The 12,491-nt window shown below is 45.7% G+C and overlaps 1 protein-coding gene across 2 annotated transcripts in view; it reads left to right on the forward strand.

The window, feature by feature from the left end:
- Nucleotides 1-12,491, forward strand: part of DYNC2H1 (dynein cytoplasmic 2 heavy chain 1) — a 1,763,151-nt gene that overhangs the window by 47,653 nt on the left and 1,703,007 nt on the right. The window lies entirely within an intron of this gene.

The following is a 12,491-nucleotide window of genomic DNA, read 5'->3' on the forward strand; positions in this document are numbered from 1 at the left end:
ACACTCTGTCCTCTTATCACTAAACTTTTCAATAAATCACTCACCACCGCGTCTTTTCCGGAAACCTGGAAACACGCATCCGTGACCCCCCTTCTGAAGAAAGCCGGATCTGACATCTCCAATCCAGAGAATTATAGGCCAATTTCCCAGCTCCCGTACCTCTCCAAAGCCTTGGAGAAACTGGTCAACACACAACTATCCCGATATCTGGAAAGCAACTCACTTCTAGACCCCTCCCAGACCGGCTTCAGAGCCAATAATAGCACTGAGGCAACGTTGCTGGCAGTGTCGGACAGTATCAGATGCACCACAGACCAAGGTGGATCGGGGGCTCTGATACTGCTTGACCTGTCAGCGGCGTTTGACACCGTATCACACGACTGTCTACTAAACACTCTACTGAGTAAAGGAGTGCAATCCACAGCACTAAACTGGATCAGATCTTTTCTTAGCAATCATACCCAGGCAGTGCATATGGGCCAGTTTTACTCTAAACCCTGTCCCATCGGCTGTGGGGTCCCACAAGGGGCCTCACTGAGCCCCACTCTCTTCAATGTCTATGTTTCATCACTGGCTGACATTGGAAGAAAGTGGGGCATCGGCATATGTTCCTATGCTGACGACACACAGCTGATGGTGACAATGGAGGAAGGGTCGGAGACAACAAAGAAAAAGCTACACAGCTGCCTCGCCGAAATGGCCCTATGGATGCATAATCACTGCTTAAAACTAAATGCCGGCAAATCGGAAATACTACTGTTTGGAGGAGCAAAACTCACATGGAACGCCACATGGTGGCCACCCTCATTGGGATCAGCCCCTACCCCAAAACAGCACGCCAGAAATCTGGGCATCATCATGGACGATGTACTGTCCATGAAGGACCACATACGATCACTCTGGGGCAAGGGCTTTGCAATACTCAAACTTCTGGCAAAAATCTTTCCCTGGATACCTTTGGACTGCCGACGTACAGTCACTCAAGCCCTTTTGGTCAGCCGCCTTGATTATGGCAACGCACTTTTCGAAGGGATGAATGAACAACTCTTCTCCCGCCTACAGGTCCTTCAAAATCAGGCGGCCAAACTGGTCTGTAATAAAGGCAAGCGAGACTCAGCATCCGCCTGCCTTAGGAAACTTCACTGGCTACCGATACGCCAGAGGGCCACTTTCAAAATACTCTGTCATGCGCACAGAGCTCTTCATAAGACTGGCCCCATAATCCTTCAAGGGAAAATTGACTTCTACGTCCCCAACAGGAACCTAAGATCGAATCACTCAGCTCTGGCCAAATCTAAACGTATCCATAAAACAAGAACGGGCGGACGCGCCTTCTCATATCTGGCAGCTAAAAGGTGGAATGAGTTACCGGTAGATCTCAGACACACCATAAACTACCTTCAGTTCCGCCAAAAATTAAAAACTCACCTTTTCCCAAAAAGTTAACCCCCGAGCATAGCCATCAGCAGTCTCCCTCGTTTTCATAGCGCCGTGATATCCCATGGGATGAGTGTTGCGCTTTATAAATACTGGAAATAAAATAAAATAAAATAAACAAGGGGGGGTCCCCAAGGGAGCACCCCACTACATGAAAGCATACTTCCAACTCTGGAATCGGTGTTGGGGCATGATTCCAATATGTTTGATACCTAACACATTGGGTTTGGTGCAGCCACTATATAGTTAAACATCTCATAATGACTGATGTCCACTATATGTATTCAAATGGTTGACCGCACTTACAAAGCCTGGAGAATCGACTCCGGCATTTGTAGGGGTGTCCTGCTCATGCAGGGAGACCCTCACACTTTTAACCAGGCATCCTGCCCTCAGGACGGAAGAACCTGCCATAGGGGTGCCATAGGTTTAAAGTGCAGTGACCTGAGATATAAGGAAACATATCTGTCGTGAGAGGTGCAAGCACCAACTCACACAGGTGACAATGGCAGGCCTGTAGTCACAGTTTAAGTGGACTCCCAAGGGTGGCATAATACATGCTGCAGTCTATGGGAGACCCCTGGTGTACCCATGCCCTGTGTACCTTAGTACCATATACTAGGTACTTACAAGGGTACACCAGTAGCCAATGTTGGAGATGCAAAAGTGCTTACCAGGTCCATTTAGAGGAGAATGCAGTGACTGGGATCCGCCTTAGCGGGATTCCAGTCAAACTAGGTCAAAAACTCAATAACACCAAGCAAAAAGTGTGAGGTAACCATGAAAGCAGATCCTAGTGTCCTACACTATTTTATACTGAAAGGGACAAGAGACACTTAAAGATTAGTAATCTTCACACAGGGTCATTTGCATGTCGGATATGAGAGAGTTTTTTTTGTAAAAACTACAGGAGTAAGGACCCATCAACCGTGTTGGGATTGGGGTAAGTAGTATATAGTAAACATAGGCTATCCCAACTGGTATTATTTCAAGACAAATACACTTGATATGTAAAAAACATTATCAGAGAGGGAAAAAAAGGAGACTCATATGTAGTTATGAATGTGCACATGGCATCATGTTTATCCAAAGCAAACAAACGGAACTCACAGTTATAACCGCACTGTAAGTAAATAAATAAAAAACTAATAAAAAACACAACCCAAATTGTACTTGGTGCTTCTGAGGGTGCAAGTGAGGTGCACGGTGGGGACGCAAGTGACAATGTGCAGGGCACAGATGGCGCAAAGTGACAGGTGTAAGAATATGTACAGTGAATAAAGGCAACAATCTGGTTTCTGTTGAGGTGTGGTCTAATTTGTTCTAGATGAACCAAATTGTCTCATCGCGCCTTTGTTTGCGCTGCGTGGTTGACGGCGTTTCGATCCTCTTAACTCGGGATCTTCATCAGGACTGGGTTGGTTGCAAAAGCAGTGCTGGTCGTTCGGGCGGGATGCTTCAAGGTATCCGGAGGGCTAGACAGCATGGCTCGGATCAAGTAGACCAGTGTGGGGTGAGTGATTTCTGGGGGAAAGGTAATGTCCGCGTGGTCGGGTCTCGAGGTGCTGATTAAGTAAGGCACGGTCTGTGGTAACAGGAGGGTCCTGTCAGGCATGATGATGAGACTAAAGGTAGTGATCCAGCATGGATCCGTGCAGGGTGAAATAAGTCTGGTGGGAGGCCGTGATGATACAAGGCTGTCGGATCCCGAGGTTCCGATTCAATTATAGGCGCTCCGTAAATCCAAGGGAGTCCTGTCTGGCAGAGGGGGGCTGATCCAAAAGTGATCCTTAGATCTAGAACAAATTAGACCACAACTCAACAGAAACCAGATTGTTGCCTTTATTCACTGTACATATTCTTACACCAGTCACTTTGCGCCGTCTGTGCCCTGCACATTGTCACTTGCGTCGCCTCCGTGCACCTCACTTGCACCCTCAGAAGCACCAAGTACAATTTGGGTTGTGTTTTTTATTAGTTTTTTATTTATTTACTTACAGTGCTGTTATAACTGTGAATTCGGTTTGTTTACTTTGGATAAACATGATGCCATGTGCACATTCATAACTACATATGAGTCTCCTTTTTTTCCCTCTCTGATAATGTTTTTTACATATCAAGTGTATTTGTCTTGAAATAATACCAGTTGGGATATGAGAGAGGTCAGGAAAGATGCAATGAAAAATGCTACATCAAGAGCCCTATCGCTATAATCCAAAAATCCCTCCCCCCATTACGTCCATTGCATTTCACAGTGCCTACCAGTGTGCATCAGACATGCTCAGCAACGTAAAATGGGAGTTCAGTCGTCTTTCGTGTATCTGCTGATATTTCCAAGAAGAAGTAGCTCTGTAGTATAAAACAGTGCAGCTTCTAAGAACTGAACATACTCTGCAGTGTAACACAAGTGCTCCTATTCGTTCAGCACACAAACAGTGTGACATCAGCAAAAGCACCTGTACCAGATTACATCCAGTGACTGCAGCAGCAGTACTACCTGCACATGATGTACAGACAACGTACAGCAGCAGGACGCGATGTGCCAGAAAGTCGCAACAGTGTCAGAGCAGCAGTACAAAGTGAACTAGGTATAGAGAAACAGCATTTGTGACATTACCTGTAGTCCCTAAGGATCCTAAAAATCAGACAAAAACATTTTTGGCTTACATTCCTTCCCTGTTGGTTCTGAGTTTGGATCCATTTGAAAGGATTTCAGTTTTCCATTTTATATGAGCCTTAGATGGGTATTATTTTTTTACACAGTGCCAGTATTTGCAGTCCATCTGCACTCAAGAATCTTCAGTGTCACACTCCCTGGCTAAACTTAAATCAGAATTACTTGTTGTTCCCTTTCCAGCAAGATTATTGTGATGGATACTTCTACTTGCAGGTTCCTCACCTCTTGAAGCTCATCCAGGCACCACACTACCAGAACATTTGCAGTAGGTCTCCCAGACCAATAGGTGGCACCATGTCTCCACGTTGACTTTGATGCCTCCATGGATGTATAATCACAGAGCCATATATGGCCATTGTAGCTTTCTTCTATTTTAAAGTTTTTTGCACTGCTTCTGTTTCAGGCTGTTTAACCTCCCTTTCAATTTCTCACTTTTACAGAGGCTTCAACCCAAGGGAGTCTGAATTTAGAGCCATCCCAAACCTTTTTTGGTTTTGACCTTTATCTCTGCAGACTCCGGTAAATGGAAGTTAAACGGTGTAGACCGGACACATTGCTAATGGTCTATCTCTCATTCTGAAGCCAGCTCCCAATGTAATTTTACAGTCTCGTCCTCTTTGTGGCAGTCACCCTCCCTTGGCCCTTTTACATAGATTAGGTTTAGAGGTGTTCCTCTTATGCAGCATTGCTCTCATCTTCTGGACAGATAATCTTTTCGGGTTTGCCCCTCAACTCCAGACTCCGCTCCAGCTCAGTGCAGCACAGCAGAAGCTGGTGACGGCTCTTTTGGCAGTGCTGTGCCCGGTGCTGGCAGATCCGCTCCTGGCTTTTTTAACACCTGGAATTGATCCTTTTTGTATGACTGTAATCACCCAGGCTTTGCTGGCTAGATTCTGGCCATTTTCTAATCCCATTTGGAAGGGCCTCGGGCCTTAGGAACATTCTTGGCCCATCGTATGCCCCTGCTCCAGTAATGTCTACTGTGGTGCCAACTGGCTTTGGACAGCTGGTCATGTCCATTCTGGCTTTGACATGTTCCACTCTGCCACTGAAGACCTTACCAAATCATTTTGGCATCAGTGCAGGTAAAGACCCCATGACTGGCATCAGCACAGGGGTCTTCACCGGTTTTCCAGGTCATTGCTTTTCCAGCAGTCAAAGTGGGTGGGGCATTTAGGCCTGATCTTGGCTCTGGGTTGTCTTGCTAACTCGACCCCTGAGCCCCAAACACGTAGCTCACTCCTCTGGATACCCTGGCTTCTCTATTATAGTGTTGGAGAAGGTGTGTGAGGTTGTAAATAAAATCAAAGAAGCATTTTGTCCCTTTCTTTGGAATCTCAAGCAAGTTTGTTATGCCTTTCATAATATCAGTGGATGGAAGTAAAAGTCTGAGGTTGAACTTGAATTGACCCCAAGCTTCCTTTGGTGAGCATGCTCCTCTTTCATGAACCTCTGTACAAAGTTGCAAAGTACTTGAATGTTCCACTACTCAGGACTATGAGGTTTAATATCATTTTGGCTCTAGTTCATCTTCCTTTTTACCATTTATGCAGGGTAGTGAGCACCACTTAATGGGTGCATTGTGGAGGAAGTGAATATTTTGGTCCTTCTCCTGGTGGTCTGTTGAGTAACACTTTTTTTCAGCCTTTGTCCATGTTTTGATCTCCCGTGAACTACTGGCCTCTGTTGTATGGCTCTGTGACTAGCACCTTGCTTATTTACTACTTTCCTGTGTGGGTTGCTTTTGTGACCCTTGCTTTCCCTTATCTTGCGACAGAAATGTCCCCTGTACAGGTGCGCTCTGAGTGCCCAACCGAATGTATATCAGGTATGACTTTTATTTTGGCTGTAGTGTCATGCTAATCTAAGTGTGTGTGCGCAGAGGTATTGGCCTGTCCCCGACTATGTAAGGTCCCAGGCTTACTCTGTGACCCGGAGAGGTCCACCAAGCATGCATTTGTTATGTAAATGTAGTGTACTTGTATAGCGCACTAATCGACCCCAGCTGGGGTATCTCGGCGCTTGTACGAACACCGCTGTGGAACCCTTCCTGGCTTTTCCCTGTGAAGTGCCCACTCCTGGGCACCCCCAAGAAGAAGCCAGGCACCCTAGCGTTGTGGGGGGCGTTGTGGTGATTAAGCAAGCTATTGCCCAGAGTTGCAGAGTGGGACCCATGATTAGAATAGGCACCGAGGCGAGAATTATCAGGTCCGAGGAAATTGAGCCCAAGACCTGCCAAGGCAAGAATTGAACCCTGGTCCCGGGCTAGACCTCTGCATCAGGGTCTGCCGCTCTAACCATTGAGCCACACTTCTCCACCGTGTTATGTGCCCAGACCGCTGCCCCTGTCCTAGTTATAGTGCATAAAGCAGTGATGGCAGCATACTATGTTTTAGACAGATTCAAAGTATGTTCAGACTTGTTTATATGTGTCAGTGGGAGTGAAGCCTACTGACTTCACTTGTACAGAATCTTGCACTGGCATCCTATGTGTATGTCAAGTGTGTGCATGTGTAGTATGGGTAACGCTTGTACAGATTAGTATGTGAGTAAGTTTGAGTAATAATGACAGTGAGATCCATTTTGGATATCTCTGGCTTGGCATAGCACAACATTAAGGATGAGGACTGTTCTCACAGACAGTAGAAGTATATTGCCATCATTCTTGTGGCTGGAGGAAGTTCATTTAGACACTGAAGGTAGAAGGATGGAGACAGGGCTGTTTGTTTTTTTAATTCCATGAGGCCTTCTGCTAGCAAGACGTTGTTGATTTGACTACCTGAGCACAGCCATTTTGGTGGATTATAAGGGTGAGGAGTGAGATTACAGTTTCTGTTGTGTGAGTTAAGGAAGTTTCAAGTTCATGCCTGGCCTTTTGTCTGTCCCTGATTACTCCTTGAGTTGGGCTGCTGACGACCAGTTGCAGAAACCTCACATGTCACTCTCCCTGTTTTGTGGGTGCTTACAGGTTTGTGTCTGCCTCTGTACTACCTGCTGTGAGAAGCATCCCTCTACTCAAAGGCTGTGCCCTGAGATCATCCTGAGAAGAATACTTGAAAAAAGAAGCATCCCAAACAAGTTATGTAGTTTGAGAGATTTCGTCCACATCCCATGTCTAGAAGATTTGTATAAATGTTGGACTCTAACCACCCTTCTTGGTTCTAATTCACATCCCTTATGGCCAGGGAAGGGGGTGCCCTTGCAAAGTAGTCCAATAACTGCTATGCAATTAGGACTGAACAGACAATCTTCCAGGGGTACAGGAACATCACCTGAAAGCTGCACTTTCTGCTGGCGGAGGTGTTGGTCTGCCTAAATCACTTGGAAACCTGCCTGCGGAGAGAGGGTAGGAGTCTGCCTCGCCCTGAAGGAGAGGAGAATCTCTCCTAGAAGAGACCCTCCTTGTTCCCCGGTGGACTGAGGGATACCTAGAGAGAGCTGACTGCCCAAGACCAAGCTTGGAGTGTCCCATGCGACATTGGTCTCTTACCACCATTACCTGACAGGAAACGCTGCAAGCTGTTGTACGCTTGGCCCAACTGCCTTGGTCATCAAATGCCCAGTTGGAGCTGCATCTACCTTTGGCTCAGTTGGGGGGTTGCAGCTGCAGTGTCTGTCGTAGGACTGATTGGGGATGCTTCTACTTTTGGCCCAGTCAAGGGCTGCTACTGCCAAGAACATTGTAGGCCCAATCCAGGCTGCATCTGCCTTTGGCCCGATCCGTGGCTCCAACTATAGCAATCATTGAAGGTCCTATTGGGGCTGCAGCCGCCATCTGTCCAGGAAGAACTGCACCGCGTAGGACCAAAGAGAGCACTGTAGCCGGGTCAACACCTGTGCTTGTGCCACAGCATCGCAGCACCGAGTTGGGTGTGTGCGGCCACTGATGCGGCCTGTGCCTGTCCTACCAGATGACCTCGGGAAATCTTGCTCATAGTGACCACCAGCATCAGAAGTGTGGACACCCAGACTGCTGGAGAAGAGTGAGGAGTGGACAGTTACCTACTTGATATACTACAAGGAGGTAAGAATCGCGCCGATCTTGAACTGGGTGCACGTTTGACTGTGGGGACTCTAAGAGACTGGACCTGAGCTTGATTCACACTTTTTTTGATTTTTAGATAGGTTGACCAAACAGAAAGGGACCACCAGGGAGGGACTAGTAAAGGGGGAGCAGTGGCCTAGTACCATAAGAGAGAACCCCACCTAGGGCCATTATCTAGTATAATTAATTGGATCGTGCAGTATGTGATTAAATGTGCTTTCTTTTCTTGAAAAGACCAGCACTGGGCTCCTCATTGAAAATATTGGGTCAGTTGATTGATTGTTGAGTGCTGAATTCAAGCACTTCACACTGCGTCAATGAGAAGCCTGTGACTGACCTGCCCCGCTGTCCTCAGAATTAAGGATTGAAAAGGTTGTGCTTGGCTCAGATTGCAGAGCTGTAATAGTATGGACCTGGCGAAACCAGAGCCAAATTGCCTCAAACATCATGATTGGGGCCCAGTAGCCCCTGTTTACCCCATACACCCACAGTACCATCCCCATTCGGGGCAGGGTCTTACGCCTTCTATAGGTATGCTTTCTCATTTGTCTTTCATTAAATCTGTCATTAAATGGCTTGAACACTCTTGTCTAATGGATGGTGTCTACCTTCCACCATTCACCTATCTAGTGCTCTTTTATTTCTAGAGGGGATGATTGTTTATAGATGACTTTTTTTGTCCTTGCCTCCTTTACTTACAGGTGGGTTGGGGTCTGCAACATAACTCTGTCCTTTCCATTTGGGTGGCTTTTGTTTTCATTGCTAGTTTGTTAGTGTCACCCAGTTATGAAATGCCAGACCGTTCGTTCAATGGTACTGTCTATATGCCTTACTCTTTCTCCTATACATTTCTCTGTTTCAGAAGTTAGCTAGTTCCCCATGGGTTTGAAGCAGTATGTCCCTCGTGTTAGACTTCTGCCTTGTTTTGGTGGTGTTGCTATTTGGGATGATATCTAGCCGTAATGAGTCTTGTGTCCTTCAGGGGGCATTTTCTGTTTGCTAGTGCCTAGGGTTGTATGGTTTAGCCTAACGTGCCGTGGTGGTCGACCAATTGGCTGTTTTTCTGCTCAGCCGTGTCTCTATGGGTTCATTTTAATGAGCTGAGGAACCTGCAGGGCGAAGTATACATCAGAAGAAAATTAATTACATTTGGTAATCATCTTTCCGGTGGATACTTGTCTACCTGCAGTTTCCTCACTGGTTCACCTGCCACTCCGCTTTGAAGAATGTTATTGTGTGACAATAAGGTACCAAGTTGGTTTTGTGCACTGTATTCCTTTAAAGCTGTCAGGCTCGTCTTCGCCTCTAAAAGCATGGGGGAAGGAGAGTTGATGTCAGATCACCATTTGCTGCTGTATGTGGCTCTGTAAGGTTACATCTCAGTAGGTGTCAAAATCAACTTAGAGCACAGCGCCACTTATCGGAATTGGAGAGCTATTACAAATGTTCCCGACCAAGCCTGCTGCCTATAGGAGATTTATGAGGTGAGGAATCTGCAGGTGGAGTATCAAACAGAGATATAAAAAGAATTTTAATAAAAGTATCAACCAGAGACATTATTACCAAATGTAAGTACCCTTTTCTTTAAGTCTTATGATCCACTGGTCATTCCACCACTTCACTGGAGCTGGAACAATTTTCAAAGAGAGTGTGCTGGCCATCAACATAATCTAAAAAAAACCAGAAAAAACTGATTGGGATTGCAAAAAAAATCCAAATGGTACTTATAAAGTGTAGGAAAGGGTTACACAAATCGCAACAAGACAATACAGTACACCCAAGGGAATAAAGAACAGTGGAGAATGGGGCTAATTAACAGTAGGTCTCTTCTAGGTCATAAGATAGAGATCAGGTTGCTGTTAGAGGAGGAACAATTAGATGTGATTTTTCAAGGAGAGCTCTGCCCCCGACATTGTAATGGCTGTAACCACGGGATACCAAATTTATAAACTGGATCCGGTAGACAAAACAGGAGGCGGCCTCGCCATTATACATAAAGAAGTGTTTAGACGCATCACGTCACCCCTCACAATGACGAATTGTGATATCTTTCAATTTGTGAAAACACTTTCCCCTGCATGCACTTTATCGGAAGTCCTCATCTATAGGCCGTCTGGGTCTTGCAGCATATTCATTGAGGCCCTGCTAGACTCTTTAGCCAGCATGATTGTGGGAAAAGGACTCATTACCACCCTAGGTGACTTTAATATAAATCTAGATGAGATCAACAATCCCTCTACTAAGAGACTACTATATGACCTAGAGGCTATGCAACTTACCCAACGAATAAGCACTGCTACACATGAGAAAGGTCACATTCTTGATCCCATTTTTTCTAATGACCTAAAGATTCAGGTAAGCACACCCATCCCTGTACCATGGTCCGACCACTGTATTATCCCTTTCACTCATGAAAACACCAATACGAGTACCATCTAAGATCATCTTAAGACCGATCAGGAGCTCGTCCAAACTTACACCTGAAGCTTGGGCCAAGACCTTGGAGGCCTCCACTCCACACCTAATAGGCAATCCAGAGGAGGTCTACCTACGATGGGAACAATGGATTGATCAGTTGCTAGATAAATGTATTCCGAAATACAGGCCAAGGTCTCAACTAAACACCAAAAGAGCTCCCTGGTTTAATTGTCACTTAGCCTCTCTGAAAAAAAAATGTGCAAGGAGCTAGAAAGGCACTGGAGGAAAGCTTATGACCATGCCTTAAATACTCAATATAAAATCACCACTAGACACTACCACAATAAAATTAAACACGTCAACTCTAAGCACTATGAGGAGACGATCTACAAGGCTGCCAAGTCCTCCAGGGAATCATTAAGATAGTAAAATCCCTCACAAATTTCGAGCAGGGCAACTCCCCTCCGCAATCCACTAAGAAAAGATGCAACAATTTTGCAGCTTTCTTTAAATAATGTGGATGATATCTATGATGCACTTCGGTTTAATAATCCCGGTACAGATCAGAATCTAGGATTGGACTCCACAGGGATCTCAGCCGCACCTGTTCTGAATCACATTCCAGTCATGAATGCGGAGAACAATCGGCTACTTGTGAGTAAAATCAAATCCGGCTCTTCTCTAGATCCGGCATCTCCCCCCCCCATAGCTTACTCAAGGGTTTGGAAACCATTCTCCCCACCACAGTAGAGCTACTCACACTCTCCCTGGATTTCGTGACTGTCCCAAAGAAGTGGAAGCATGCAATCATTAGGCCCCTGCTGAAGAAATGTCACCTGTATCCAGCGATGTTGGTCAATTTTCATCCTAGCTCGCTACTACCCGCCCTAGGAAAATACTTGAGAAACTTGTCAACCATACATTATCCCAGTTTCTGAAAGAGAAGCACTATCTGTATCAGACACAGATGTGTTTTCGACCTCTACATAGCACAGAAGCGGCTCGTCTGGTGGTCACCGAGGCGCTCAAAAGCATCCTGGATAAGGGGGGCCCTGCCGCAATCCTGCTTCTGCCCCTAAGCGTGGCTTTTGACACTGTAGACCACCCAATTCTGTTAAAAAGGCTGAGCGAAGTCGGAGTGGCTTACCTCCTTTTTCAGCGATAGAACATTTCAGATCATGGAAACCATCTGTCTCTCTGACACAATGCCAGCCTATGTGGAGTACCACATGGCTTGTCACTTAGTCCCACATTATTCAACGTAAATATGCGTCTACTGATGAAAATTGTACAAGAGTTTGGGCTGCCTATTGTATCCTTTGTGGATGACACGCAACTGGTGATCTCAGTGGCGGGTGGGCTAAACTCAAAACATCATCAATTAGTGTCCTGCCTGGAAATGGTGGCTAACTGGATGGCCAACTGTTACCTGAAATTAAATAGCAGGTGGTCTTGGGACTGGGATACTGGATTCACATCTCTATCTGGTTCCCCGTCATCCCTCACACTGTTCTCATTTTTGGTAACAGGAGTTTCAGGGTAGCAGGTATCAGTTTCTCACTTCCGGGTGCAGGGCCCTTTACTATAGGGACGTTCATTGCTAGGGGGCTGTTACACCCATTTTTTCCAGAGTGATTATTGTTAGTCACATTTCACCTCAAATAGGGGGAGTAGACAGAAAGACAACATACACCCTTCCCTTAAGTTCATGTGATCAGTGATGTGTACATTTGTATGTTGTATATATATATATTCTGCAAGCTGAATTGCCTTAAGGTCCTGCAAGACATATCATACTGGTACTGTACAATTAATATCTGTATAATTATGCCTACATTTAAAATGTAATTCATATTAGTAGCCTCATCTTCCATGCTAATTCTCTGTGATTTTTTTCTTTCTGTGACTATTAGA

Source organism: Lissotriton helveticus, chromosome 8, assembly GCF_964261635.1.
Source record: "Lissotriton helveticus chromosome 8, aLisHel1.1, whole genome shotgun sequence".
Taxonomy (NCBI): Eukaryota; Metazoa; Chordata; class Amphibia; order Caudata; family Salamandridae; genus Lissotriton; species Lissotriton helveticus.